Genomic DNA, 7296 nt, shown 5'->3' on the forward strand with positions numbered 1-7296 from the left:
ACTAATGTGATGGCGCTGATTCCAAATATGCAAGTTTCTTTTTTCTCGGACAACAGGAAGTGCCTCAAAAGGCCACTTCTTGGTTGGTTTTAGGGTGTTCCAAGCCTGTGATTTCTCCGAAATATTTTTTTTCCAAATCTACACGTAAAATAATGCTAAAATTTGAAATAATCAAACCCTAATATCAAATCATGATTTAATTATCCCTTAATTGGCTATGGTTACGGCTTCGCTATCTCGCTCAATATCTCGAATACGATAAGGACTTAGGGTCCACTTTTTGGATATGTTGTAGAGCTGGCTGAGACGCACACTTGGATGTCTTGTTTGTCCCGTTACGACACATTTCTATTTCTGACTTTGTCCTTTGATATGGTCTTAAGATATAAGACTCTATGTGCCTTCTGAATGTGTAGGAGGTCAACTTAGGAGTGTCATACCGGGACAAACAAGACATCCACACGTGCGCCTTGGCGAGCTGTACAACATATCCGAAAGGTGGATTCTAAAAATGCATCGATTTCGAGATATATCGCTTTATTGCGCGTAATAACTTGACATTTGACCCTAGCCAATTAAGGAGAATGGTAAGGCCGTGTCCGAGGAGAGTTATATGGGCGCGTTCGGGGCGACGCGCTGACCCAGAAACAGGTGTCCAATTTTGTTTTTACTCCTTTCAAACAGGTTTTCACTATTATCTCGGCCCCTAGGGGGCGCTGAAACAAACGGACAACGTATTATTGATCAGCTCTTCACCCCGGACGCGTCCATATAACTTTCCTCACACACAAACATGTGGTTCTGAAAATTAGGGTTATTGGGCTTCTTGAATAATTTGGCCACTAGGGGGGCGCTGACACAATCGGACAACAGATTATTTATCAGCTCTTCAGCCCGGACGCGCCCATATAACTTTCCTCACACAGGGACATACGGTATGTATTTTTAATATTTTTTTTGAAAATTAAAAAAATAAAGTACAATAAAAAATTTAAATAAAATAAATGAAAAAAGTAATCGGAAAAACACGGCCCCCTCACGCATTAAGAGGGCAGGATGAGTCACCAGAACCAAGGACGGGTGTTTTTGATTAATCTAACATGGTTAAAATGGAGTTTGAAGTTACAATGGGTTTGTATAGGAAAGGGGCGTGTCTGATAAAATGAATATCAAATATCTAAATAATGAATCAAGCAACTTAAAAACTGTCTGGGTGGTTCACAAAGGCCTGAGTAGATGATAAAATGACAGAAAGTTTTTTTGAAAGTGAAATATCCCTTTTAAGTGTATTTATTTTTGGACATCACTTTACACAAGTGTATTCTAACATCACGTTTTGTGTGTGTGCTTTTGGTCCTGCTAAGTAAGGCTGTATTGTCTGAATTTTCATTATAATCAATGGGGAAAGCCTCGCTCCTATTCAGTCCAATCAGATGTAGGGTCTGTCTACTGCATCCTCCTAACTCTATGACTGTATCCTGTATACAATTCAAAGGGCTTTGAATGGTATACGGGGCGTATACCATGCACCGTTTCCGTATCCGCCCAAACCTAGAACCGCACTCAGGGTTGCCAGATCTGCTCATTATAATTTCCCTGCAAGATTTTATTTGAAAATAGCCGCGATGCGACGCGTTGTGAGCTTGTAGATCTGCTATTTTCAAATAGCTGATGTATGTGTTAAAGTGCTCATGTTGCCCATAGTCGCTTCTTTTGGGCTGGTTTTGGGCTGGTTTTCCTAGAACTGGTTGCTTGTTTCTCTCACAGAATCTGGCAACACTGACCGCACTACACATGCGCAGTTGATCACTGGAGAAGCGCGCGTAAGAAACAGGAAGAGAAGAACGGTCTTGTTGTTTTTCTGCAGCTCTAGTCTGCTCCGTTCATTCATTCAGAGTTGTTATGCTAAGGTAAGTTAACGTTCACTGTATATACTATATATTTAGCAAACGTTGTCTTTTGTCATATTCCTCATACTTTTGTTGCTTAAGTTTATGTCATCGATTTATTTAGCGAAGTTAGCGAGGGACTCTCGTCCTTCTTTGTTTACCCCAGAGACACGGCCCGCTGGACTCCGCCATGTTGAAACTAGTGTTCGGTACAAACGTATTTACACACAATTACAATATTATTGTATCCAAGTGATGTTTAAAGCAGGGGTCTTCAACAGGGGGTCCTCATAGTTACTACCCAGGGGCCGCCAAATCTGTGTGTGTGTTATATATTTATTTTTTACATTAACCACTTGAACCCTAGCATCCCTTTTCTGAGGGTAACCAAAAATAGCAGATCTAGAAAAATAGCAGATCTACAAGCTCACAGTGAGCTTGTAGATCGGCTATTTTTGGCAAAAAGGTTTGGTCTAGAGGGGGTAAAAAGAGCAGACCAAGTTGAAAAAAAAGTTTAATCTGAAATACAATTTTATACAATATAGAGGGGGTCCCTGCTCCATCTCTCTCTCAGCTAGGGGTCTTTGGAAAACGTTGAAGACCTCTGGTTTAAAGCATCTATTTACTACTTTACTTTAGCCATATTTTATGTTTGTCATACAACTGTGTTGTTTAAAACATGTTTAAAAAATGTTCATCTACAAGCTGACAACATGCTTTGTGATCTTGTAGATGTTCAGAAAATCGCTTTTATAAGAATATTATTTATAATAAATGTATTCAATTAAATGTTGCACCCCTGTGGGTTAGAAAAGCTAAACTGGCCTAGGGCAGTGGTTACCAAACTGGGGGTCCCAAGAAGATTATCTTAATGTTTTTCTCACTCAACAGTAAACAAACCAACATACAGTGTAAGTGCATACACTATACAGGGTATCTGCACATTTATAAAGAGACAACTTATAAGACCTTTTTAATCCCTCTAAAACAGGGGCTTTCAACCAGTGGTCCGGGGACCACCAGTGGTCCTTGAGGGGGTTCCAGGGGGTCCCCAGGCAAATGAATAGTTAGCAACCAAATTGACCCTTATATGTCTGTAACTCTGAGTGTACAAATGGAACCAAATGGACCCGTTAGGGTCCATTTGTACACTCTCAGAGTTAAATGAACACTGATGATGGTGATACAGTGTAGATTGGGACCCCCTAAAAAATCTAAATGGTTGAGTCCCTGGCATATATTTTCAAATGGGGGTCCCAGGGCTAATATTTGTCAATTTGGGGGTCCTTGATGCGAAAAAGGTTGAAAACCACTGCTCTAAAATATAAATGGACACACAACAAACAATACTACAAAACATGGTCAAACATTGGCCACATTGTCAAATATTACCTAAGAAATAGGCGCACATTGTGAAAATAGAAGATCTACAAGCTCACATCACAACGCCTCGCGATTGTGAGCTTGTAGATCTGCTATTTTCACAAGCCCGCGGACCCCCATTTGAAAAGATATGCCAGCTAGGGAGTCCCATAAGAGAAGATTTTTACGTCTCTAGCAGTGATTCTTTTAATTTCAAGGATCCCCAGTTTGACATGCATTAGGCTACTGGCCCCTATTTAATGGCATTTCTATCTCCGGGACCCCAATTTATATTGTAAAATCTATGTTAATTTAACCATAAGCCATAAGGGTCAATTTGGTTCCTAACTATCCATCATTTAGCTCGGTACCCCCTGGATCTCCCTCGAGGACCCCTGGGGGTCCCGAATTATCATTGTACCAACAATTAATGCGGTAGGGTTAGACAGTGGCACGTTGTGAGGGTGTAGGCTGGCCATTATTGAGAATGTTGTCCAAAATAGGGACACCAGGTTGAAAACAGACTATTATTATTAGTAATAGTAGTAATTTGTATTATAGATTGTGGCTTATGTTGTTTGTATATTTGGCTGTTTGTCTTGACTGCAAGGCCCTTTGCTACTGTCTTGTCTAGCCTCATTTATGCCAGTGGTTGCCAGTGGTTATTTGTTTAATTCCTTTTTTTACTATTACTTAGTTATTTCTAATTGGCGTCTAGACATTACCAAACATTGTTTCTAATGTATATTATCCTTTTATCCCTTACCTCATAGAGCACTACAATGTTGCAGGACAGATATGCAGCCAGTGGAGCTAAGTGAGTAAGCTACTACTCATGTTAACACACCACTGATACCTGGCAGACAAATGACAAACATCTGACACACTTCAGTTTCTGCTATTAGAAACGTAATGCCAGGTTACACTTTTAAATTGTAATTGTTTATTTTTGTTATGTTTTCTGGCAGTCTGGCAGAGTCAACTGAGAGCCTAAGACCAGACCCAACAAGAAGGATGTTTCCCAGGTCTTGGACCTTGAATAACAACCCAGATGGGCCTTCATTGACTCATTGACCCCTGCTTCAGAGAACTGGAACATGTAAGCAAATGTATTCCTTTGAAGTAGGCCTGCATGTGCTTCCTTCAGTCAGTTGAATATTAAGAACACTAAGTATATTTTATTGTAGGACTAGTGCTCATGATGCACACCAGCAAATAGTTATTGATGGGGATGGGGTGGCGACTGTTGACGAATACAAGTATTTGGGTACAACGATTGATTCCAAGCTGACATGGAATTCCTACACTAATGCCATCTATAAGAAAGGTCAGCAGAGGCTGCATTTTATGCACAGACTGAGACAGTATAATGTGCAAAAAAGTGTAATGGTGCTCTTCCATCGATCCTTCGTGGAGAGTGCACTGACTTTCTGTTTTGTTTCCTGGTATGGCTCACTATCATTGGTTAATAAGAACAAACTCCATAAAATCATCAATGTATCCAGCAAGATAGCTGGGGTACGACATGAGAGTATAGCAGCAATGTATGAGACCCGGGTGCTTAGGAAGGGGAGAGCTATTGCTTGGGATAGAACGCACCCGTTATACAGTCAATACCACCTTTTACCATCAGGACGACGGTACACAGTGCCAATGTTGCAGGCTAGGGCTTCAAGATCATTTGTCCCTATAGGACTCCTGAACAAACAGGCCCCATCTCAGTTCTGTGCATACAATGTAATGTGATGCCTCTTGAATCATGACTGGTGGCCTTTTCCAGTTTGTATGTATTTTCTATTTATGTTATGTGTTTGTGATTTTTTTGTATCCTGATGGCACAAAAATGTTGTCTCTCTGTGATCTCTCTCTAGTTATGGATGAACACCGGTAGATCCTCGTTGGAGGAATGTGAACTGACCTGCTCTCTCTCTTTATCTGTCTGTGTCATAGGATGAACTCTGACGAATCCTCGATTGACGGAACTCCTACTTTGTACCCAAAGTGATCCGCTGTGGGACCTTAAGCAGCTGGACAAAGGTACAGTAATTACTGTTTCTGACGGAGTATCTCATGAAAGTATACGCTTGTTTAAATAACTGGCTGCTGTAAATTAATGTTTTTAACTTTGCAGCCCGCCTGACATGTCTCCACCACATGAAGTTAGGACATACATGCTCTGCTCACATCCTTGAGGTAAGAAATGTGCATATATGGCAATTTTCATATTTGACTATAAGATTCAGAATGCAACGCATACATTTTTTGTGATATTTTTTTGTTTTTTCTGTTTGTGTTTGTGTCAGTCTGCAGAAGACCCCAACACCTTTCTTCAGGCAAGACCACTCCACTCAGCCCTGCCGTCTGTGAAACCATCTGCACATGCCATTGGAGCCATGCCTGTATTGACCTTCCCAAAAGATGACACCTTTTTTATCCAGGGGGAGGCAGTATTGTGACCAGGATTACTACATGTTTTTGTGAGGGTACCTACCCTAGGAGACACGGGGAGAACATGCAAACTCCACACAGAAAGGCCCCTTCGCCAACCCCACCTAGGGGGTGGGCACTGATGACTCGGAGGAGAGGACACGCCCACAGCATCAACTGCGGGAATCGAACCCAGGACCTTCTAGCTGTGAGGCGACAGCACTACCAACTGCGCCACCGTGCTCCCCCCAAAAGAGGACACCTATGCCAGCATGATGTATCTCATGGCGAGTGATTACACCGTTCACCTCACATACCCCAAGTGGAACATGACTCATAGAAAAAGACCAAACGCCACCAGTTCAGTTCCTTGATGTTGCTGTAATACGGTTAGTTGATTACTCAGGTTAGTCACCAACAGAGCTTGGTACTGCTTTATTACCGCCAAGACGTCTTGGTAACAATTATTCTTCAACTGATGGACCCTGTGAAGTAAGGATCAGTTATGCCTCTCCCTCAAAGCACTTTATATATACATTGTATTGTCACGCTGGATGGTTTTTAGAATTGAATGTTTCCAGTTGAGTGTCCAGACTTGAGTGTCTGCTGTGTAAAGTGTGAAGTCCTCCCCCTGCCCAACTTTGCAGTGGTTCTCAAACTTATTCCAGTCCAGGATCCCCAAATTAATATTTGGCTTTGGACCCCCCTCTGAAAATAATCTGTGCCGCTGGGCCTCCCCATACACAATTTGGGTTGTTAAAATTATATCATGGGTTAAAGTAGTAAAACTGACATTGAGGCTATGTCAACAAATGTTCAGCAGGACCTCCTCAAATCCTTTCATGGACTCCTGGGGGTCCCTGCGTGGACCCCACTTTGAGAACCACTATTTTATAGCATGTGGGCCTGAGCTGCTTTATAAAAGAAAATAAATGCTGAAAATAAGAATGCTTCTGGTGTCTTAATTTAAGACTTTTCATTCTATTATTTTGAAGGAATTGCTTCTTATTGTAAGAGTTTTGGGGCTTATTATTATTCTCAGATTTAAGGAAAAAATCCTCAGAATCGGCTTAATAAAGAGAACAAAAATACCACATTTAAGCATATCTTTCTTAAATAACAAAGTATTCATTGCTTGTATTAAGCAGAACTTGCTTTAGATGTAGGCATTTTTGTCTAGTTTTAAGCACCAGTATGCTCTTTCAGTGGCTAGACTTTGTTTCTAGTTTTAAGAATTCTAGTATAGAAAAAAATGCTTACCCCATTGGCAGTTTTTTTTGCTTGATATAAAGAAATATGTCTCAATTCAAAAATATTTTGCTTGTTTTAATTTGGCCATTTTTTGCAGTGCATGCTCTGCTCCAAAGTGCTTGTCAGTTTGGGGGATCCCTGCAGTTCAAATATGATTATTTTGGGGGTCACCGGGTCAAATATGGTTATTTTGGGGGGTCCCTGCAGTTCAAATATGATTATTTGGGGGGGTCCCTGCAGTTCAAATATTATTATTTTGGAGGGTCCCTGCATTTCAAATATTATTTTGGAGGGTCCCTGCAGTTCAAATATGATTATTTTGGGGGTCACGGCCTGAAAAGGTTGAGAACCACTGTGTTCTTAGTGT

At 41.0% G+C, this 7296-nt stretch overlaps 1 long non-coding RNA gene across 1 annotated transcript; it reads left to right on the forward strand.

Moving 5' to 3' along the window:
* The first annotated feature begins 1831 nt into the window (after nucleotides 1-1831).
* On the forward strand, nucleotides 1832-6626 carry LOC311045862. Its single transcript, XR_014600817.1, has 6 exons — nucleotides 1832-1910; nucleotides 4025-4068; nucleotides 4220-4350; nucleotides 5202-5288; nucleotides 5383-5444; nucleotides 5555-6626. It is a non-coding gene; the product is annotated as an uncharacterized lncRNA (long non-coding RNA).
* The last annotated feature ends 670 nt before the right edge of the window (nucleotides 6627-7296 follow it).

Source organism: Gymnoscopelus microlampas (genome assembly GCF_963454915.1).
Source record: "Gymnoscopelus microlampas genome assembly, chromosome: 5".
NCBI lineage: Eukaryota > Metazoa > Chordata > Actinopteri > Myctophiformes > Myctophidae > Gymnoscopelus > Gymnoscopelus microlampas.